Below are 23,502 nucleotides of genomic sequence, written 5' to 3' on the forward strand. Positions count from 1 at the left end.
CACAACAGGGAGTTTCCCAGGGAGACTTCAAAGGCTTCTGGGCAGCCAGCTGTACTCACTGCATTGAAAGCACTGTTCAGGCCTCTGAGGCTCTGGATGTGGTGGGAAAACACAATTTTGAGCCCTTCTCCCATGGTAGCTGCAGTATTATTCTAGATCGTTGCAGGATTTTGATAACCCTCTGGTGCTTGATCCTGTGGGTGCAACTGTTTTGAAATCTTTGGGCCAGGCTATACATTTTTCTAGGGAATCTTCTCCAGAACAGGCCGCCTGTGCGATTCAGAAGAAGGGTGCACCTCGCTGCTTGAATTCTTTCTCTAGGGTACAGCCTGAGGATCAGGTGCCCAGTAAATGCCCCCTAAGTTAGTGCCAGAGAACATTTGATGCTTCAGAGGATATTCCAGAGGTCCTTGAGCATCAGCCAGACTCTGCCAGCTATGCAACCTTGGAGAGGAAGATGAGGTGATTTGCCTTTTCTATAAGGAAGAAGTTGCTGCTTTCATTGGTCAAGTGGTATTTTCTCTAAGAATTGGGGATTCCAAGATTGAGGATCCCATCACCAAGGGATCCATAATTTGACCAATGCCTTTCCTTTCCTTTTCACTTGGAGGTCAAAGAAATAGTGCTTTCTGAATGGGAATGCCCAGAGAGTGGTCTTAAGGGAGTAAAGAATATTGCTAAACTGCATCCCATCTGTCAGGTAGCAATTCAATGCTTGCTTCAGATGCCTTGGTCACAGCTGTTATAGCAGAACCACTGTCCCATTGGAGGGTGATGCTTTACTTAAGGATTCACAGGATAGGAAAATTGAACTTCTTCTGAAGTATGTATTTTCTTCTTCTGAAGTATGTATTTTCTGCAGTTCAGGTTTTCATCTGCAGTGGCATGTACTGTGTTGCAGTGGATTCAGCAACTCATGGAGAGCAAAGAAGCTGTCTGAATAGTCTGCTGCAGCATTTCTAGCGGAAGCCCTTTACAGTCTTCTCAGAATTTCTTAAGAACATAAGTACCAAACTGGGTCAGACCCGAGGGTCCATCAAACCTAGTGTCTTGTTTCTAGCAGTGGCCAATCCAGGTCACAAGTATCTGGCAAGATCCCAGACCATAGATAGTTCCTGAACATACCCAGATCAGTCCAGACAAGTGGGTTTTATTCATTTCTACCAGCAGATAGAGGCAGAGAACAAAACTTTGGGCACTACTACATAACCGAGAGTGCCACTTGCAGTCCCTCAGTATTTCTCTGCCTCCAGCAGATGGTGGATGTGTTACTTGCAGTCTTGACTGATCTTCGGTTTAGAAGTTTACCTTTTTCTGCTCCCCGAGGTGTCAGGTTCCTGTTGCCATCCTTCGGGTTGAGCCAGGTGACGGGGGGGGGTTCCCTGTACGTACCCAGATCAGTCCAGACTCCTGGGTTTTGCCCCCCTCTAGCAGATAGAGACAGAAGTTTACAAACCAAAACTCCGCCTTATCTAGGCTGCTGCCACCTACAGTCTGGCAGTATTCTTCTGTCTCCTAGCAGGTGGAGGGGGTGCAAAACCTACAGTTTGTGCTGAGACCTAGTGATTAGGTGTTTAGATAGTGTTTAAAAAAAAAAAGAAGGGATAGGAATAGGGACCGCAGAGGCTTGCCTGCAGGTCTGCTTTCACGCCTCCCAGGGGATTGCGAGGTCCTGAGGGGACCATCCCCCCTGGTTTAAGAGGCCGCTGAAGTGTGGGGGACCCCCATTTGCCGGCGTACCATCTTCACTGGGGGTGACACTGAGGAGCCTGGCTCACTCCCCCCAGTTGGCTCAGGACCCGAGGTGATTGGTAGCTATTTTAAAATAAATAAACAATAAAGCGTTTTCGATATAGTTGAATTATTGTACCTTTGTTTTCCTTCTTATTTCCTTCCCGCGGGGGGGCCGAGCGCCGATTTTTCGCCATCGCGGGGGAGGCTTTTATTTTTTATTTTTTGTACAGTACTCGCCATTGTGAGGGCATGCCGCACCGGGCTGCCTGCCAGGCCTGCGGTACCGCGCAGGTGCGGCTGTCTCGGGATAGCCTCTGTTCTTCTTGTATCTTGGGCAGCGAAGGGGCGTCGTTGGTCCCAGTCAGGACTCAGGCCAGAACGCGATCGCGCGCCCCGGACTCCTGGGGGCAAGCCGACCACTGGGGATGGCCCGTTCCCGAGGAGCTTGGGGACGGGCCCGTTCCTGAGGATCTTGGGGATGGGTGCCATTTTATCCCCTGGGGGGGCCACGGTGGCCATGCAGCCAGCAGATAAGGGGGGAGGACGACCTCCCACCGCGATTATCGCCCCAGCGCAGGGTCCCTGAGGAGGACAGACCTGCGAGGCCCGGCTGCTCACCCAATTTGCGGATCCCTGAAGGGGATACAGAGAGGTGTCTTCAGATTCCTCATTTGGGTCTGAGTTTGTGCTGTTGATGCACAAGGCGTTCAAGGCCTGTAGGTTGGCCAGGAAGAGACCCCACGATATCCGTGTCCCAGGCCCTCTGATAGGGCTTGGGAAGCAATGTAGGCCCACTCCGGGGGTCCCGGACAGTTCCCGGCCTATCCGATCTCGGACAGCCCGGGGGGATCCGGACTCCACCACAGATACTGATGAGCCGGAGGAGCACCAAGGGGATCAGGACCTACCATCCCAACCACCGAGGAGGGTTGAGGGGACGGAGACCAGTTGTCCACTAGTCCTAGGGGTACCCATGGGACAGATGGGGATGACCCGAAAGTGGTTCGTCTATTTAGAAGGGATGAACTGGGACCCCTTATTCCGGAAATTCTGGGTGAATTAGGGATCCAGGTGCCGCAGGAAGAGTCCCGGCTTGGAGCAACGGAGCCGATAGTATTGGGTCTTCAGGGTCCTCCTTCTGCTTTCCCATTGCATTTTTCGACGTCGGATTTACTTTTTAAGGAATGGGATACTCCTGATTTGGGACTCAAGGTGGCTAAAGCAATGGATAAGCTCTATCCCCTGCCTGAGGAGGCATTGGAGCTGTTGAGGATGCCTAAGATAGATTCGGCGGTGGTCACAAAGAAGACCACCATTCCAGTGACCGGGGGTACAGCGCTTAAGGATTTGCAGGACCGGAAGCTGAAGATACAACTCAAAAGGATCTTCGAGGTTTCGGCATTAGGGATTCGTGCAGCGATTTGCAGTAATTTCTCTTTACGCGCTGGTCTCCGTTGGGCACAACAGTTAGCCAACGAATTGCTTTCTCCCGAGGAGGCGCGCCAGGCGGGCTGCTTAGAAGCAGTGATTGCTTATAGTGCGGAATCCTTTTATGATCTGCTTCGCACCTTGGCCAGAGCTATGGTTTCCGCGGTTTCAGCGAGGCATTTGTTATGGCTCCGCCATTGGTCTGCGGACGAGTCGTCTAAAGTCCGGTTGGGTTCGTTGCCCTTTAAGGGCAAGCTGTTTGGCAAGGAATTGGAGGATCTGATTGAGTCCTTGGGTGAGAACAAGGTGCATCGGCTGCCAGAGGATAGACCAAGGTCAAGGGGAGCTCCGGCTTCCCGCTCTCACTTTCGGGGCAGTCGCCGGCCTCTGACCTCCCGGGGCTCGGCTTCCTCGTTTCAACACAGTGCCAACAGACAGCAGAGGTATTCTCAGTCCTTTCACGGGCGGCGTTTCGGTCGGCCGGGGGCCGGTCAGAATGTGCAGGGGGGCAAGCCTGCACAATGATGTGCGGCTGGTTCATTCCTCCGTACCAAGGATCGGGGGCAGATTGTGCCGGTTTTACGAGGAATGGACCAGAATCACATAGGATCAGTAGGTCCTAGATGTGATAAGACACGGGTACGCGTTAGATTTTATACGCCGGCTGCACCAGTGTTTTCTGGTATTGCCTTGCAGGTTTTCAGACAAGCACCGGGCAGTACGAGCAACACTGGGCCGTTTTCGAGAACTCGGCGCGATTGTACCAGTGCCACCCCACGAACTCCGCAGGGGCTGTTATTCCATTTACTTCGTGGTACCAAAAAAGGAAGGGACCTTTCGTCCTATTCTCGATCTGAAAAGAGACAGGTGTCTGCAGATACCTCGCTTTCGTATGGAGACCTTGCGATCCATAATTGCTTCAGTAAGACTGGGGGAATTTCTGGCCTCCCTGGATCTCGCGGAAGCATATCTCCACATAGGAATCCGGGCAGAGCACCAGCAGTTTCTCAGGTTCGCCGTGTTGGGTCAGCATTTTCAGTTTCAGGCGCTCCCGTTCGGCCTTGCGACCGCGCCTCAAACTTTCACCATGATTATGATAGTGGTAGCAGCGCAGCTGCGCAGGGAAGGTTTTCTGGTGCACCCGTATCTGGACGATTGGCTGATTCGCGCCAAGTCGGAGGCACTCTGTCAAGCGGCAGTTCAGCGGGTGCTCCAATTGTTGCACACACTCTGTTGGATAGTCAATGTCCCCAAGAGTCGTCCGGTACCTTCACAATCTCTGGAGTTTTTGGGAGCCTTGTTCAACACTCGGGGTACGGTGCCACTAACACAGGAGCGAATGTTCAAGTTACAGGGGCAAATTCGACAATTGTTATCCAAGCCGGTACCGATAGTCTGGGACTATCTACAGGTGTTGGGGTCAATGACTTCAACGTTGGAATTGGTTCCCTGGGCCTTCGCTCATATGCAGCCATTGCAGTCAGTGTTGCTGTCCCGCTGGAATCCGGTGTCGGAAGAATTTCATCAACCATTGCCTCTGACCCAGGCAGCTCGGGACAGCATGGATTGGTGGTTGTGTCCGAGCAACTTGAGTCGCGGAGTACCGTTGGTGGTTCCGTCCTAGACAGTAGTCACTACGGACGCCAGTCTGTACGGTTGGGGAGCGGTCTGTCTACGGAAGTCGGTACAGGGCCAATGGTCCCCACAGGAGACTTCTTGATCCATCAATCGGCTGGAGACCAGAGCGGTCCGTCTGGCTCTACAGGCTTTTCTCCCACTAGTTCGCGGAAAGTCCGTCTGAGTTCTCTCAGACAGCGCGACCACGGTGGCTTACATCAATCGTCAGGGTGGAACCAAGAGTCAACCAGTGGCGGCCGAAGCCTGGCACTTGATAGCATGGGCGGAGAAGCATTTGTGCAGCATAGCAGCCTCCCACATTGCTGGGGTAGAGAATATTCATGCAGATTTTCTTAGTCGCAATCGTCTGGACCCCGGGGAGTGGGCACTCACGGAGGACGCGTATCGACTCATTTGTGCACAGTGGGGGACCCCCGCCCTGGACCTGATGGCAACCTTCAAGAATGCCAAAGCTCCTCGTTTTTTCGCTTGGTGCAGGGAGACGGCAGCGGAGGGCCTGGACGCTCTAGTACTGCTTGGCCGGATGTACTACTATGTGTTCCCTCCGTGGCCCCTCGTTGGCAGGGTGTTATGTTGGATAGAGTTACACCCAGCAGAAGTGGTACTTGTCGCTCCCGAATGGCCACGTTGTCCATGGTTTGCGGATCTAGTAAATCTGGTGGTCGAGGAACCCATTTGATTTCCGTATATGCCGGATCTACTACATCAGGGGCCCGTTTGTTTCGACCAGGTCGATCGCTTTTGTCTAGCGGCATGGCTTTTGAGAGGCAAAGGCTGAAGTCCAAGGGATATTCGGATGCGGTGGTAACCACTCTTCTACGGTCCCGCAAAGCGTCTACGTCGTTATCTTATGTGCGGGTCTGGAAGGTATTTGAATCATGGTGCCTTAATCGGGAGGTGGTTCCTACTCGGGCAGCCATTTTGGATATCTTACATTTTCTTCAGGATGGTTTGGCTAAGGGCCTCTCGTGCAGTTCATTATGGGTCCAAGTAGCGGCACTGGGTTCCTTGCGCGGTCGGATTCAGGGTGCATCTTTGGCGGCTCATCCAGACGCAGTGCGGTTCCTTAAGGGGGCAAAGCATTTACATCCACCGTTTCGGCAGCCTTGTCCATCCTGGAATCTGAATGTGGTTCTTCAGGCGTTGTGTGGCGCTCCCTTTGAGCCTCTTTGTAAGGTCACCTTGAATGATTTAACTTTGAAGGTAGTGTTTTTAGTGGCTATCAGCTTGACGGATTTCCGAGCTTCAGGCCCTGTCTTGCCAAGAGCCTTTTTTTGCGGATTTCGGAGTTGGGAGTGTCGCTCCGCACGGTACCTTCTTTTCTACCCAAGGTGGTCTCTTCTTTTCATGTAAATCAGACTGTAGAGCTTCCATCGTTTTTGGATTTGGACAGCTCGAATCCGTTGTCTAAGGAGCTATGCAAATTGGATGTGCTGCGAACGCTGTTGAGCTATTTGGAAGTGACCAATGCGTTCCGGGTTTCAGACCACCTCTTCGTCCTTTGGAGTGGACCTAGAAGAGGTAGTGCTGCTTCTAAGTCTACAGTTGCTCGTTGGTTGAAGGAGACCATAAGTTCGGCGTATCTAGTGCAGGGAAGGTCTCTGCCATTGGGTCTCCGCGCTCATTCTATACGCTCTCAGGCCACATCTTGGGCGGAATATCAGCAAATTTCTACAGCAGAGATTTGTAGGGCGGCCACATGGAAGTCTTTGCATACCTTTGCCAGATGGAGAAGTCCATTAACGGCTATTAATCAAGTTTACTTAGGGAATAGCCACTGCAATTAATTGCATCAGTAGCATGGGATCTTCTTAGTGATTGGGTAATTGCCAGGTTCTTGTGGCCTGGTTCGGCCTCTGTTGGAAACAGGATGCTGGGCTTGATGGACCTTTGGTCTGACCCAGCATGGCAATTTCTTATGTTCTTAAATACAATAAATAGTAATAACAGCTAAAATACTATCAAAAGAAAGAAAAGAGTACTTTAATATAGCTGTTAAAAGTAACTAGAAATAATCAGATACGACAAAATTGAAATTCTTAAAATATAACATCCTAATGTAAAAGTTCATAAAATATAAAACATTTATTTATTTAAAGAGTCTTCTATACAGACATTAGTAAAAAAAAAAAAATAAATCGGTTTACATTGAACTAAAGAGCGGAAAATTACAAAGAACATGGGAAAAGGGGGGGGGTGGATACAAAATTAAACCAATAGGAAAGAAAGGAAGGCAAAGCAACAGGCAAAATTTGAAACTTGAAAAACAAGTGCAATGGCAATTCCAACATTATACAGCACAGGGGGAGTTGCTGAGAAGGGGCTGTTAAGGGTTTTGGGGGAAAGCTTGTTTGAAAAGCCAAGTCTTTAGTTAGGATCTGAATTTTATGATGCATGGTTCTAGCCTGAGCTAGGTCGGGAGTGAGTTCCAATGCATGGGGCCAGCAATGGAGAGCGCCCCATCCCTTGTGAATGTGAGGTGAGCTTTCTTTAATGAGGGCACATGGAGGGTCCTTTTGTTAGAGGTCCTGGTAGGTCGATTAGGGCATGTGAGGTGGAAGGGCTCGTCAAGCCAATTGGAGTTGTGTGCATATATGGCTTTGTAAATAGTGGTGAGGGTTTTATAGAGGACACGGGATGGGATGGGGAGCCAGTGCAGGTCCTTGAGGATAGGGGAGATGTGATATTTATATATATATTTATATATGCTAACGGCAGAGCCGGTAAAAGACGCCGTTCCATTGGGCGTCGCACGCCGAAGGGGCGCGACAAAGGGGCTTTCCCCTTTGTGCTCCCCTTCCTGCTAACTTTCGTGCTTTGTGTAAAATAAGTTTAGTTATGTTTGTTATTTAATTAACCTCTATTAAGCTGTCTAAAAAGTTTGCATTTACATTTTTAATTCTAGATGTTCTATGTATCCGGCTAAGGAATTATATTTCCTGCTTGTTCAGTTTGCAATGTAAACCGGCCTGATTTGCATTTTATGCAAGAAGGTCGGTATATAAAAATTAAAAATAAATAAAATAAAATAAATATTTATGTGCGTTGGAGATAGTTCTGGCTACTGCATTCTGCAGCATTTGGAGGGGTTTTATAGTGGCGTAGGGTAAGCCTAGGAAGAGGGAATTGCAGTAATCCATTTTGAATGCTAGTGTGGCCTGGATGACAGTGCGGAAATCACCAGCATGAAATAGCGGTTTCAGTTTTTTCATGACATTTAGTTTGTAGAATCCCTCTTTAAGGATAGCATTGATGTGTTTTTCGAGGTTCAATTGCTGATCAATCTGAACCCCAAGGTTTCTAGCGCAGTGCTGCGCATGAAAGGTCTTGTAGGCGGGGTCATTTGTGAGTGAGGGTTTAATAGGAGAATGTTGGGATATGAGGAGCAGTTCTGTTTTGGAAGTGTTTAGAGCCAGATGGAGGTTGGTGAGTAGGGTATTGATGGCTGCAAGACAACTTCCCCAGAATTCAAGAGCGTTGGATAGAGAGCCTTGGATAGGTATGACGATTTGCACATCATCCACATAAAGAAAACATTTGAGGTTGAGTCCCGAAAGGAGTTGGCAAAGTGGGGTGAGGTAGATATGAAATAGTCGAAGAAAGGGAGGAGCCCTGGGGGACTCCCTGGGAGAGAGCGTAGTAAGTGGACTCAGCATTGCCTATCTTCACAGAGAATTGCCTGTTGTTGAGATAGGAGAACCACTTGAGGGCCGAGCCTGAGAGGCCAATGTCGGATAGGCGGGAGAGGAGGTGATTGTGATTTATTGTATCGAAGGCCACCGAGATGTCCAGCAGGGCAAGTATGTATTCCTATATAGCAATAAAACACATAAGTCATCAAACTACAGTGTTAGAAATAAAATAATAAAAGATAAAATAAGTAAAATAGAAGTCAAGCTTGCGGGTGACTGTCATTAATTCTCTGAGTTGCACATTTAAAGAGCCATGTTAATAAGTTTATGGACTTCTCCAAGAAAAACATGTGCAATCTTTTTTTTTTTTTTTTTTTTTTTTTTTTTTTTTTTTAACCCAGCTATGCTAGCTGCCTTTACTACATTCTCTGACAATGAATTCCAGCACTATTGATTGAGAGAATTTTCTGTCTTGTAGTTTGTATTTGAAAAAGTAAATAACTGATTCACATTTACCTGTATTATTCCACTAATGATTTTATAGACCTCTATCATATCCCACTTCAGTTGTTAGCTTCTGATATAGCAGCAAGGCAGCTTCCATGGCTCCACAATTGGATTACCTATTTTCATGGTCCAAGTCCAGGCTGGGTAAGCTCCCTTTTAAGAAGAGACTGCTGTTTGGAAAAGATGTAGAACAGTTTGTGAACAATTCCTGGGGGATCCAAAGCCAAACAGGTTCCCTGAAGATGTTTTTTATAACAGCCTGGTAAAGCTGAGGGGATTTTCACAACCCCAGATGCTAGAGACCTGGTAAGCGGGGATACTCTTACTCCTTCCAGCCTAAGGGAAGAACCCATTCCTTTTGAGGGTCCAAAAAGCCAGGGCTGGACTAGTTTAGTTCCTTGGGAGTCTGCATTGCCAAACGAGGTGAGGCAGGTTCACTCTGGTAATTCTGGTAGATAGTCTCTTATGAGTGAAAAGTGATTTTGGGCACGATCCAAGTTGCATTTATATAATTTGAGTAAATTTATTTTTGTTAATTTTATAATTTGATATTTCTGAAAAATTGTAATAAGTCAAATGATTACTTTCCCTTTCCCATTTTTAGTATTGTATCGAGTAAGGGACTTTGTTGTACCTTCTTATTGTATCTACCTAAAGGTAGTCTCTCTTGTGACATTTTTACCAGGAGTGGACCCACATAATGTTGGACCAATAGGTTTTGGATGTTATTCATCTTGGTTATTCTCTAGAGCTAGTTGCTCCTGTTTACAATACTTTCATAGTATACCTGTATCCTTCATTTTCCAAGCGAGCAGCATTCCAGACTAGTCTTGAAAGACTTTGCCTGTTATAGGCTATTGTTCCTGTCCCTCCATCCAAATGCGATCGCAGGCATTATTCAGTTTACTTTGTTTCAAAGAAGGATGGCTCCTGCAGGACTGTTCCTGATCTAAAAGGTGTCAACAGCAGCCTCTGTGTTGCAAACTTCAGGATGGAAACTCTTCACTCCATCCTAGTGGCAGTGCAGACAGGCAAGTTTTTCTCTCGTCCATAGATCTCTAAGGCTTATTTCCATATTCCTATCTGGTCAGAAGATTAAGAAACCTTTCTGCACCTTACAGGAACATTATCTGTTCGGAGTGCTCCCGATTGGCCTGGCCACGGGTTATGTTAACTTTTTTGAAGGCTAGTGTTAAGGAAAAAAGATAATCTGGTATACTCCTATTTGGGCAACTGGTGTATTCGAGCCAAGTTCTTTCTAGGTGGGTCTTTTTGCATTCAACAGAATAGTTTGATTTAAAAACCTTGGGCTGGGTAGTCAATTTTGCAAAGAGTATTTTTTTTCCTACTCAGTCCTTGGTGTCAGGTTCGATACTGAAGCAGGACAGGAATATCTGACCCCAGAGAGAGAATCCAAACTAGAATAGCAGGTCCAGAGGTTCTCTGCTTGGAGAACCCCGAAAGCATCTCATTGATCAAATGATATCTCCAGCTTCTCAGCTTGATGGCAGCCAAGTTGAACTTAGTACCCTGGGCCAGGGCCCACTTGAGATCTCCACAGGCTTCACTCCTGTCTCAATGGTCACCGCATTCTTAGGAATAAAAGTGTTGCCTTCCTTTACCCAGGATCGTGAAGTCCAGTTATCTGTGGTGGTCGAACCAAGGAAATATTTTCAGTGGTGTCTGGACCCTGTTTTCATGGAATCCTCATCATGACTGACATGATTTTTGCTGGGCTGGGGTGCACATTGTCCGAGTCAGATAGCTCAAAGCCTGTGATCCAGGAGGAGGCCTCTTAATTCATCAGCAGATTGGAGACCAGGGTGATAAGGCTAGCTGTCTTCCCAATTTCTTCCCCTTATAAAGTGAAAAGCAGTTGGAGTGCTCTCAGACAATGCAACAGCTGTGGCTTATGTGAACAGACAGGGCGACATCAAAAGTCTAGCTGTCTCCTGTGCTCTTGGGCAGAGGAACGTTATCTTTACTTGTTGGCAGCTCATATTGTGGGCCAGGAGAATGTTCAGGCCAGTTTTCTTGGCAGGAATCTCCTGGATCCAGGGATGTAGGAACTCAGTCAAGACCTCTTTCAGCAGATTGTACTTCAGTGGAAGTTATCTCACGTGGCTGATAGCAACCCAGAAGAATGCCAGAGTTCCCTGGTTTTTCAGTCTGCCTAGAGAATTCAGAGCAGAGGGTATAGATGCCCTGTTGCAGCCTTGACCGGAGGTGGAGCTGCTTCATATTTCCTCCTTGCTGATGGGCAGGATTGTGAGGTGACTAGAATTGGAGAATGTTCAAGTGGTTCTTGTGACTCCAGATTGGTATCCAGATCTAATGAGTGCTGCTAGATTAGCCTCTTTAGCTTCTGGACACTCAAGATCATCTTGTTCACGGTCCTATCCATTTTATCTTATGGCCTGCCTTTTGAAAAGTACCAGTGCTTGAATACCTCTTCTTTCTCAAGTGTCAATTTCCACACTTTTGAAAGCCCTTAAGTCTTCACTTTAGCCTGTGCTCAGATCTAGTGCATCTTTTGAAGCTTGCTGTAAAGAATGTGCAAGTTTTCTCCTTGGCATGCCAATGTCAGGAAATATTTCTTCACTGAGAGGGTGGTGGATGCCTGGAATGCCCTTCCGGATGAAATGATGAAGACTGAAACTGTGAAGGATTTCAAAGGGGCATGGGATAAACACTGTGGATCCCTAAAGGCTATAGGATGGGAATAAATAAAAAAGCTTGGGGGTAACTTGCACGGAGTGGCAGATACTACCTTGGGAAGCTTGCTGGGCAGATTAGATGGACCATTTTGGTCTTTCTGCTGTCATTACTATGTTACTATATCTTCCATTTTATTTTTCCTCCAGTGGGCCTCGATAAGGCCTAGCCTTAATTATTTGAAAATTCAGGTAGTTGCCATCTCTTGTTTCAGAGAAAGTGAGTTCAGCTGTTCTCGGATATGTCCTGTTTTCTTCAAGGGGTGAAAATACTTCGGCCTCCCTTTAGGCCAACTGTTTCACAATGGGATCTTAACTTGGTACTAAGAGTCCTAGTGTCACATCCCTTTCAACTTTTGATTTACACTTCTCTTAAGGACTTGTCCTTGAAGACAGTTTTCTTAGTGGCTATCTGTTCTGCTCAGCATATTTCTGAAATTCATTCTGTCTTCTGTAGAGGCCCTTTGGTTTTTGATTGGATTCTATATAATTTATTTTTTTTTTTTTGGCCCTATTTTTCCTGCTTGAAGGTAAAGTCTTTTTCCTCTCAATAAATCTCTAAACCATCCTCCTCTATGGTGGAATGTCAGGATAGCAACAAGTTTTTGCAGTTTCTCAATGTCGGAGTTCTCATTAAGTTTGGAGGTCACAAATTCTTTTCGCAAGACAGGGTGCCATGTAAGGGCGACGTGGCCCTAAAGCTACTCTTACAGTAAATCAAGGAGACAATATCTATGACATGTTTGCTCAATGAACCCATTCAGTCTCATTCTACTAGAGTCCAATCTTCATGGGAAGAGGCTGTTGCTGTTGTGACACATGTAAAGCAACGATATGGTTGTCACATTTGTTTTCCAAGCATTACAGATTGAATGTAATGAATAAACAGATTGCAGTTTTTGGAGCTGATATCCCTAGTGTGGTCCTTACTACTTCCCTCCCAGAATAGATGGACTTTGGTAGTTTCCACCTGTCTAGACTGGTGTAGCGGGATGAAATAGAAGGGGAAATTTTCTTATCTATTAATTTTCTTTCCATGAATCCTGCTAAACCAGTCCAGAATCCTCTGTGGATGTTGAGCTGCACTAGGAGGAAACAAGCATGGTCATATGCCTGCTTTGTATATATTCTTTGTGGAAGGTATTTCCTCATCTCCTTTATTTCTGTGTTTTTCTTTTTTTGCCTGTTCCGTCAAGGCAGATATGTCTAGGAGGATTTGTTTCAAATCTGGTGTGTGGCTTTTTGATTTTTTGATGTATTTATTTTTTTTAACACTAGTATTCTATGTAATGCTTTGTGATAGGTATACTGGGTTTCTCTGGTGCACTAGCTCTATAAAGTGGTGGTGATGTCTTGGAGAAAGCACTGCATTCTACCTCCATCTGCTGGTAGGGAGACATAACACACACCTGGACTGGTATAGCAGGATTCATGGAAAAAAGATTTCTCCTTTCCTGGCTATCCTTAATAATCTCTTGTAATTGATGCTTAGAAATATTTATGTGCTGCCCAGTCACTTAGTAAATAAACTCCCTGCCTCAGGAGGGCTCTGCATTATCTAGCCTTCATATTTAAGATGTAGGAGAAGAGGGAAGATAAACATAGTATGATGACTTCTGATGAGAGCCAGATAGAGGAAGGCTAAAACTAGATAGATGGGAACTATGGTCATCAGAGAGCTGAGCCAGTTTGTCCACTTATAACAGTTACATGGAATCAACATGTAGTTTTTACCTACAGTGTAAGGACAATAATATAATTTTCCTCTTTATCCAGTCAGACCAGGGCAGATAAATTATGGTCCCCGACCAGCAGATGGAGACACAGGTTCACTAACATCACCCCATATATGTATCCATCCTTACCTCAGCCTGCCAGTATTCTTTGTCTGCAGCAGATGGCAGACAAGCAACCTATGCTGTGAACCAAGGCCTGGTTAGGCTGGTTAGAGGAAGAAAATCCATAGAGGGCCGCTCCTGTGGTGAAATGCACGACCTCCCTCCCTCAGTAGAACATAGCCCAAGGGCAGGATTTAGGTTAATCCTGAAGGCAGCTCCTGAAGTGAAATAATTTCTCCCTTCCTCGTTTGAGCAGTACATGAGCCAGAGGCTTTCAGTTCTTTCCTTGTAGGACTGATTGTGTTGAGGCTAGTGTTCCTTCCGCTCCCCTCTACTCAATTCTGGTTGGTATTTTTTTTTCTCTTTAAAAAAAAAAAAAAAAAAAAAAGCCTGTTCTTTGTTTTGCTGCTTGGCTGTGGGGGAAAAAAAAAGAGAGAAAAGGGCCAAGAAGCTGAGATGAACCAGAACAGTATTACTTCGAGGAAGTATTCTAGACAGATCAGAGGGTTTGGTGAGTCCAGGCCTCTTGTTTTCCCAGCCATGCCAGCAAGGCATTTGTGAAGCAGGCTGCTGTGGCAGAGCACAACAAAAAAACCATGCTCTGCGGCAGCTGTGGAACGTACAGGCAGCAGATCAGGGGAGCCACAAAGCTGTACCGTACTTGCCTGGAAGAAGGTGGCAATTTTGGCTTTTGGAGGGGGCATGTTTGCAGGGCCATCTGGCCAGTCTGCTTCCACCGAGGATCTGGACTCTGTGGTGGGAGCAGTGGATAGTGAGAGGGGGCTGGAGCCTCCATCTCTCAGCCCCACAGAGCAAGATCCAGTTTTGCTGAACCAATGGGGTTAGTTGGCCAGAAAAGGTTGGTATTCTTCCCTTCTCCTCTGGAGCCTTCATCCTTGACTTGAGTCTCTGTTTTAAGGAGTTTGTGAGAGGTTTCTGCTATAAGAACATAAATTGCCATACTAGGTCAGACCAAGGGTCCATCAAGCCCAGCATCCTGTTTCCAACAGTGGCCAATCAAGGCTGCAAGTACCCAAACACTAAGTAGATCCCATGCTACTGATGCCAGTAATAGCAGAGGCCGTTCCCCAAGACAACTTGATTAATAGCAGTTAATGGACTTCTCCTCCATGAACTTATCCAAACCTTTTTTAAACCCAGCAGCACTAACTGCACTAACCACATCCTCTGGCAACAAATTCCAGAGCTTAATTGTGCATTGAGTGAAAGAATTTTCTCTGATTAGTTTTAAATGTGTTACATGATAACTTCATATTTATCCCCTAGTCCTTCTATTATCTGAAAGAGTAAATAACCGATTCAGATTTACCCATTCTAGACCTCTCATGATTTTAAAGACTTCTATCATTTCCCCACTCAGCTGTCTCTTCTCCAAGCTGAACAGCACTAAGCTCTTTAGCCTTTCCTCATAGGAGAGCTGTTCATCCCCTTTATCATTTTGGTTGCCCTTCTCTGTTCCTTCTCCATCGTAACTGTATCTCTTTTGAGATGCTCCGACCAGAATTGTGCACAGTACTCAAGGTGCGGTCTCACCATGGAGCGATACAGAGGTATTATGACACTTTCAGTTTTATTCATCATTCCCTTCCTAATAATTCCTAACATTCTGTTGCTTTTTTGGCTGCTGCAGCCTACCGAGCTGACAATTTCAATGTATTATCCACTGACGCCTAGATCTCTTTCCTGAGTGGTAGCTCCTAATATGGAACCTCATATCGTGTAACTATAGCATGGTTTATTTTTCCCTATATGCATCACCTGCACTTGTCCACATTAAATTTCATCTGCCATTTGGATGCCCAATCTTCCAGTCTCACAGGGTCCTCCTGCAATTTATCACAATCTGCTTGTGATTTAACTATGAATAATTTTTTATCATCTGCAAATACCATATTTTTTATATAGGGCAGAGTTTAGTCCCATGATCCACCCCAGGTCTCTGTTTCTAGTAGGAAAAAGGTCAGAAAAGGAGTGGATTTGCACGCTCATGAGGATGAGGACACTGGGTCCAGTATTCCCTAGAACAGTGGTTCTCAACCTTTTTTCTGTCGGGACACACCTGACAGATTGTTCTCACATGCATGACACACTGAACACATGACCATCATAGGGCTAAATGTAAAAGTACAGTTTGCATCCACAGGAACCCCCCTGACCCACAATTATGGATGTAAAGCAGAATTATGACATTCCCCGTACAACTCACCTTACAAAAAATATATTCTGGTTCTAGTGTCATCTCAGTAACAGCAACACAAACTCCAACTACCAGGCTCAATAGCCCTACTTATGAAAAGACAGCAGTTTATCACTAATGCATGTCCTCTTGAAAAAATACAACAAATAAGACTGATACAGTAAAATACCTCACCTCGGTCACATACACAAAACCGACCTAACATACTCCCAGGATCTGCAGTAATGCACAGAAACTAATCCGCATACAGTTACATTTGTATTATGGAATACACTCAAACAATAACAATCCTACCTATGAAAAGGCAACACTACAAATATTAAATCAGACCCTAAACACCAATACACCTCCTATTAGGAAAACAGAGCTAGCCAAGCAGCTATAGATCCCAACACAGAAATAATTGTATAACTATACTAATAAGCAGAATAAATGTTTCACGACAACTATGAACAGAATAATATCCAACAATTAAAAACTCTGGAAAATTTTAAATAATTTTTATAACACCAATAAAATATTTCAAAACAGCAGACACATCACATAATATTCAGTAATTAAAATGGCACTCAAGAAAAATAAACGTAAAAAGCCACCTTTACTAACCCCCTCCAGCAGCTCTCCTACTCCTCCTTCCATTCAGGCCAGTAGCACACACCAGAAGCAGTAGTGGCTGAAGCTCTGTACTCATGGTCCTCTTCCTTAGTGCCCACAGTCAGTCTCTCTCGTTCTCTCTCTCTCTCTCTCTCTCTCGTTACACCCCCATGACCAGTTTGTCTTTCAGTCACCTTCCCGATCAGTCTCTTTCTCTCACACACAGGCTTCCCTCTTCCATGTTCTATCTTACATATACAGGCTTCTCATTCCTATGCTGTCTCACACACACCCAGGTTTCTTACTCCTATGCTAGCTCTCGCCACATGCACAGGCTTCTCATTCCCATAATAACTTTCTCTCACACACATACTCCAGTCATTTCCCTGACTCTCCCTGTCTCTCCTATATACACACATCACCTCTGGCCAGTTTTCTCACACACTTTACATAGATGATCTCAATCAAATGCTCTCACTTACACATAGGCTCTCAGTCACAGTTACACATACACATTCTCTCACAGGTTGGCTGTCTCTCTCTCTCATTTCCTGCCCCCCCCCCCCTTCACAGCACAAATGGTAGCTGCAGCAGCCTCCTCCTCTAGCCCTCGCAGACCAAGAAAGAAGAATCCCATTGTTCACGGGAGGCTAATTCCACTGTCTCCTGTGCCGATTTCTGGCTGCTTCTGATTTTGCTTCGGGTCCACGCTACTGCTCGGGGCCGCCACTACTTGCAGCATGGCTTTCTTCTTCCCGTGCACCCCACTGCACATCACTTTCTGTTCTAGACCAGGGTGGGGGCAGGTGCAAGAAGAAGAAAAGGCCCAGCCGCAGTTGCCAGCCTCCACTAACATTGCTGCCGTTCTCATCCAGGCTTGAATGTGCTGATAGCCCAGGCGGCACCGGTGGAAGATAGCCTGCCTCTCACTCGGTAAAGGAAGAGGGGGGAAGAGCAGCAGGAGACCGGTAACACGCGACACACTGGTTGAGAAGCGCTGCCCTAGAAGAATTGAAGTCCTTAAGGAACTTTAGCACTATGGGGGAATGAAAGGAATGTGAATTCTCTCTGGATGCAGGTCTGAGCACACTTAATATTGCGGAGATGAAAGAGGAACCCTCTATATCCTCCTAGGGTCCTATTATGGTCTGCATACTAAAAGCCCTCAAAATCCTTCCCCACTATGTAAGGTGGAGAAAGACTTGATTGATCTGGAGTAGGTTTTCCCAGAAGTAAATTTCAAGTGGGGGGAGGGGGGCGCTCACTGTCAAAGCTGAGGCTTAAGAAAAAGAGGTTTCAATTTCTGAGAGTGGACACCCTGGTTTGTTCGGTTACAAAGTGGACCACTATTCCAGTGGAAGCTGACATGCCTTTAAAGGATGCGCAGGAAAGGAAGATTGTGTTGAAGACCTTTGAGGCTGCTAGTATGGTGCTTCTGTATTATAGCAAGACCTAAATTGTGTTTTTGTCAGCCTGCACAAGAGGAAGATTGAAGAACATGTGGGGAAGTTCTAGAGGATACTTCTTGCTTGAAACTGAGGGCATTGTATCTCGCTGATCCCTCCTTTGATTTAATGCCTACTGTAGCTAGGAGTATAGCTTCCATAGTAGCAGCAAGAAGGCTGTTATGGTTGCATAGCTGGTCAGGGGATTCTATTTGAAAGACCAATTTGGCTAAACTTCTCTTTAAGGGTAATTTTGTATGGTGACTGTCTGGAATAGATGCCAAAGTTTGGGGTGATTCCAGGGTCCCAGGGCTTCCTAAGGACAGACCTAGATATCATGGGGATAACTCAAGCTTGTAATAGTTTTTGAGACACTAGGAGATTTAAAGAAGGACAGCTTCCTAGTATTCCAAGGTCTCAGGTGTATGGTAGATTTCAGCCATTTCGTACAGCAAGAAGAGGTGGGAAGGCTTGATCCTCGAAATTGGCAGGATCCTCTAGGAGCTCACAATGAGTTCTGGAGGATTCAATTTTCAATTCAGGAATTCCCTGTATGTTCCACGAATCAGTTCAGACTCCTGGGTTTTGCCTCCCTTCCAGCAGATGGAGACAGAGAAAGCTTTGCTGACATTGCCGTATAACCTGGGGTGCCACCTGCAGTCCCCAGTATTTCTCTGTCTCCACCAGATGGTAGAGGTACAAAACCTGCAGTCTGGAAATTAGCTTAAAAAAAAAGGCAAAAAGAGAATTTCCTCCCAGAAGGTTGGCAGTTTGTGGTGGGGACCATTCCTTTTGTTGCTGAGGTGGACGAGCAGGGGTTGGGGACCCTTATTTGGCTTGGTCCTTTTGTCTACGGAGGTAGACAACTGGTGGGGCCAGTTCCCTCTTCCCCAGGAGGATGTGTGGAGACTGCTGCCCATCTTCAAGGGAAGTGTCCTTTTAAAAAAAAAAAAGGTGGGGGGGGGGGGTTCTTTTTTTTGTTTGCATCGGTTGACCTGGAGGGCAGATGGCTCTCACATTGTTTCTTCTGCATCCTTTGAGCGGCTGTCATGGTGCACAATTGAGCTGGCAGGAGCTATGCCGCATGTGCCTGTCCCAAGCCGGCGTTTGTTCCTGCTGCCTCTCTGGGGGAGAGGGTGGCTTGGGAATGGACGTAAAAGGGTCGGGGGGGGGGGGCAATGTGAGCCCACAGGGCTTGTGGGTGATGTGAATGCAGCAACAGACCCCTTCCCGGTTAGTGCGGGAACAGTGGTCATTTTGGCTTCACTCTCTGCTGCCCCTGAAGCCACAGGGGTGGGGGGGGGGGTGGGGGATCTCTGTCCACTACTGTCCCTGGTGACCTCCTGGGGTAGGATCCTGATGATACTGCAGTTTTTTTCTTCCGAATGTTTTCTTTTGATGCATAAAGCATAATTTGAGGAAGGCTGTGTGGTGCTGTTTTCCCAGGCAAGAAGGTTTGCCAGGTTTGTGGCCTAGGAAAAGGTCCAAATGTTCAGACCAGTGGTGCGACCAAGATTTGGCGATTTCTTTGGTAGGGCTGCACATTCAGATGCTGCGGACAAGGCCTTGGGATTCGGAGGATGGGGAGTCAACAGTAGAGGACACTCCTGAGGCAGATTCTTCTCTGGAGGGACAGGATCCGGAAGAGGGGTGGGGGAAAGCCCCAGCTGTTGAGGTGGATGATCTGAATGTGGTTAGTCTTTTCCACAGGGAAGAACTGTGGCCCCTGATTCCAGCGTCCTTAAGGAGCGGCGGATTAAGGTTCTGAGAGAAGAATCTAATTAGGAGGAGAGAGACCCAGTCATGGATGGCTTAAGAGGTCCATCAAAAGCCTTCCCCTTCCATAAATTGGTGAAGTTAGTAGTCAGGGAGTGGGATACTCCAGAGACCAGTTTGAAGGTTGGTAGAGCAATGGATAAATTACATCCGTTACCAGAGGACAAACTTGAATTGTTGATGCTCCAAAAGGTGGATGCCTCAGTTTCTGCGGTTACAAAGAAAAGTCATTCCAGTGGCTGGTTCTGCAGCACTTAAGGATATGCAGGACAGGAAGTTAGAGGTCCACCTCAAAAAGATCATTGAGGTGTCTGCCCTGGGCATTCATGCTGCGGTTTGCAGCAGTTTTATGCTTCGGGCCGGTCTGCGCTGGGTTACAACAGTTGCAGACTAACAAAGCGATGTCTGCATCTGAGGTAAAGCAGGCCGAGCAGCTAGAAGCCATGGTGGCCTGTGGAGCAGATGCGTTATGACCTCATCAGACTTCATCTAGGACTATGATGTCAGCGGTCTTGGCCAGGCAGCTCCTTTTGGTTAAGGAACTGGTCAGCAGACATTTGGTCTGTCTCAGTTAGGAGCGTTACCTTTTAAAAGGAGACTGCTTTTCGGAGAGGATTTAGAGGAGCTCGTCAAACATCTGGGAAAGAATAAAGGGCATAAATTGCTGGAGAATAAGCCGAAAGGTGGAAAAGGGTCCTTCTCTACGCAGCCTCCCTTTAGGGTGAATAGACTTTTGGCAGAATAGGGCTTCAGGAGGTGCCCAGAGACAAGGCCCTGGAAGGCAACAGTTCTGGAACCAGTCCTTTCGAGATCGAAAGCCAAATAGTGATGTGGGCATCTGGAGCCAAGTCCGCCCAATGAATCTAGGCCAGTCCACTCCTCTGCCAGTCATAGAGGGTTGGTTGACTCTTTTCTAAGAGAAGTAGGCCAGGATCACAACAGACCAGTGAGTCCTAAGTGTGGTAAGATAAGGTTACGTTTTAGAACTTGCTTGCCCGCTAAAGGGCTTGTTCATGGTCTCTCCGTACACTTCTGTAAACAAAAGATGGGTGGTACAGGAAACAATCAACTACTTACAGATGCTGGGAGCCATTGTTCCTATCCCCGTAGAGGGGATGGGAAGGTAGTCCATTTATTTTGTGGTCCCAAAGAAGGAAGGGACCTTCTGCCCGATTTTGGATTTAAAAAAGGTGGATGTGGCTCTCAAAGTTCCTCGTTTTCGGATGGGAACCCTGCGCTCAGTCATTGCAGCAGAGTACAAAGGGGAGTTCTTGGCCTCTCTAGATTTGACCGAGGTGTATTTGCACATAGCAACCTGGCCAGATCATCAGATACCTGCGGTTCATGATTCTCAGAACATATTTTCAATTTTGTACCCTTCCATTTGGATTGGCGAGTGCTCCTTCACCAAGGATATGGTTGCGGTGGTGGCGGTGGCTCTCAGAAAGGAGGGCATTCTAGTTCACCCATATCTGGACGATTGTCTTATTCAAACAAAATCAGAGGTTCTTTGCAGACTAGCAGTGGTGTTAGTACTGCAGTGGTTAAGATGCCTGGGTTGAGTAGTGAATCTGTCAGTCATCTTACCCCTACTCAAGAGTTGGAGTTCCTGGGGGCATGTTTCAACACCAGGATTGGGAAAGTGTTTCTCACTAGGGAGCGCATCTGCAAATTGCGGAAGCAGGTTCGCAGTTTGAGACAATGGTTCCAGGGTTTTGGATTACCTGCAGGTTCTCTGTTCCATGGCTTCCACGTTGGAGTTAGTTCCTTGGGCGTTGACTCATATGAGACCTCTGCAGCAGGTGTTGCTTTTCCAGTGTAATCTGTTGTCAGAACAGTTTTCATCTGCCCCTTTATGGAGATAGCCAGGTTCAGTCTCGCATGGTGGCTTGGTCGGGACCATTTAGTCTGTGGAGTGGATTTGGAGGTTCCAGATTGGATAGTAGTTACCACCGATGCCAGTCTCTCCGGATGGGGAGCTGTATGCCAGACTCGGTTGGTGCGGGGCCAGTGGTCAGCGGAAGAAGCGTTGTCTATCAGTCGATTAGAGATGAGTGGTGCGGTTCATGTGTGCTTTTCTACCTCTTGCATGGGCATCCAGTAAGGACTTTGGACAGTGACGGTGGCTTACATCAACTGACAGGGTGGTACCAAAAGTAGGGCAGTGCTCAGGAAGCCCAGGATGCTGCTTGCTGGGCAGAGCAGCATCTCACATAGCCGGGAATTATTGGCGGCATCTTACATAGCTGGGATAGATAACGTTAATGTGCAGGTGGATTTTCAGTCATCAGCTGGATCCCAGGGAGTGGGAGTTGTTGGAGGAAGCAATGTGGCTTATCCATGCCAGATGGGGCAGGCCCCACTGGAACTCTCTACCATCGGATCTCAGGCTTGAACAATGCCCCCTCACTTTAAAAAAAAAGACTTAAAACTTGGCTGTTCTCTCAAGCCTACGATTGAGTTCTATTCTCAAATCGCTCCTCCAGGTCTATGCCGTATAATACCTCTTGCTCGACATCTAAACAATTAATTTTCCAATCCCTCCTATCTATTTTGCAGATACCTTATTCATAATTGATTTTAATCGCCTGTATATAACATTTCTATTACTACTGTTGTTTTTAATGTTATTTGTTATTAGTATTTATTCAATTTTCTCCAAGTTCATGTTCCTGTTCCATGTAAGACACACATGTTAAGTCACCCCAATGTTATATGTAAACCGAAATGATTAGCAACATTGTTGCTAGAACTTCGGTATATAAAAAATGTTAAATAAATAAATAAATACATGGACTTGATGGCAACTCAGTGAAATGCCAAGGCTCTACGCTTCTTCAGTCACAGAAGGGAACACTGAGCAGACGGGGTCGATGCCTTGGTGCTTCCATGGCTGCAAAGTGTTCTCCTGTATGTGTTTCCGCCATGACCACTGGTGGGCAAAGTGTTGTGGCGAATAGACATTCATTAGAGAGGTGATTTCTGTGGCACCGGAATGGCCTCGGCAGCCATGGTTTGCGAATCTGGTCAATCTAGCGGTGGATGGGCCGTTGTGTCTCACCCATCTACCAAAGCTTCTGCACCAAGGTCCCATATTTTCAGATCAGGCGGCTCACTTCTGTCTTGCGGCTCTGCTTTTGAGAGGAAGTGTTTAGGGTGGAAAGGGTATTCGGAGGATGTCATTTCCACTCTGCTGCAAGCTAGGAAGACTTTAACATCCTTAGCCTGATGGTCTGGAGAGTTTTTGAGACTTGGTGCACAGAGCAGGGTGTTGAACCTACTTGAGCATCCATGGTGCACACTGTGACCTTCTTACAATGAGGGTTGGTGAAGGATTTTTCCTTTAACTCCCTCAAAGTTCAGGTGGTGGCATTGGGGTGTCTTCGAGGCAAGGTGCAGGGAGCAGCCTTAGCTGCACATCAGGATGTAGTATGTTTTTTCTCTGGGGAGGGGTTAAATAATTTGTGTCCTCCGGTGCGGAAATTCTGTCCCTGCTGGAGCCTTAACTTGGTCCTCAAGGGGATGTGTGCAGCTCTGTTCAAGCCTTTTAGAAGGGCAGCTATGAAAAATCTTACCTTAAAAGCTTTTTTCCTGGTTGCAGTTTGTTTCACTAGAAGGATTTCGGAACTTCGGGTTCTGTCATGTAGGGATCTTTTTTTGAGAACTACAGATTCCAGTCTCTCATTGCATACGGTTCCTCCTTTTCTTCCGAACGTGATGGTGGTTCACTTGAGTCAACCGGTAGAACTGCCGGCCTTTCCAATCTTGGATGTAAAGTGGGCGTTGTTGCAATATCTCAAGGTCACTAATAGTTTCTGTCAGTCATCCTATTTTTGTGCTATAGAGTGGCGCAAAGAAGGATAATAAGGTTTCAAAGTCCACCATAGCTTGGTTGAAAGAAGTGATAGGTTTAGCATATATCTGTCAAGGTTGTCCTATCCCTGAAGGTTTAAGAGCTCTCATTACTCGATCAGAGGC

At 46.6% G+C, this 23,502-nt stretch overlaps 1 protein-coding gene across 9 annotated transcripts in view; it reads left to right on the forward strand.

Moving 5' to 3' along the window:
• CDC27 (cell division cycle 27) overlaps window positions 1-23,502 on the forward strand; it is a 195,631-nt gene that overhangs the window by 89,698 nt on the left and 82,431 nt on the right. The window lies entirely within an intron of this gene.

Source organism: Rhinatrema bivittatum, chromosome 12 (genome assembly GCF_901001135.1).
Source record: "Rhinatrema bivittatum chromosome 12, aRhiBiv1.1, whole genome shotgun sequence".
NCBI classification, from domain to species: Eukaryota; Metazoa; Chordata; class Amphibia; order Gymnophiona; family Rhinatrematidae; genus Rhinatrema; species Rhinatrema bivittatum.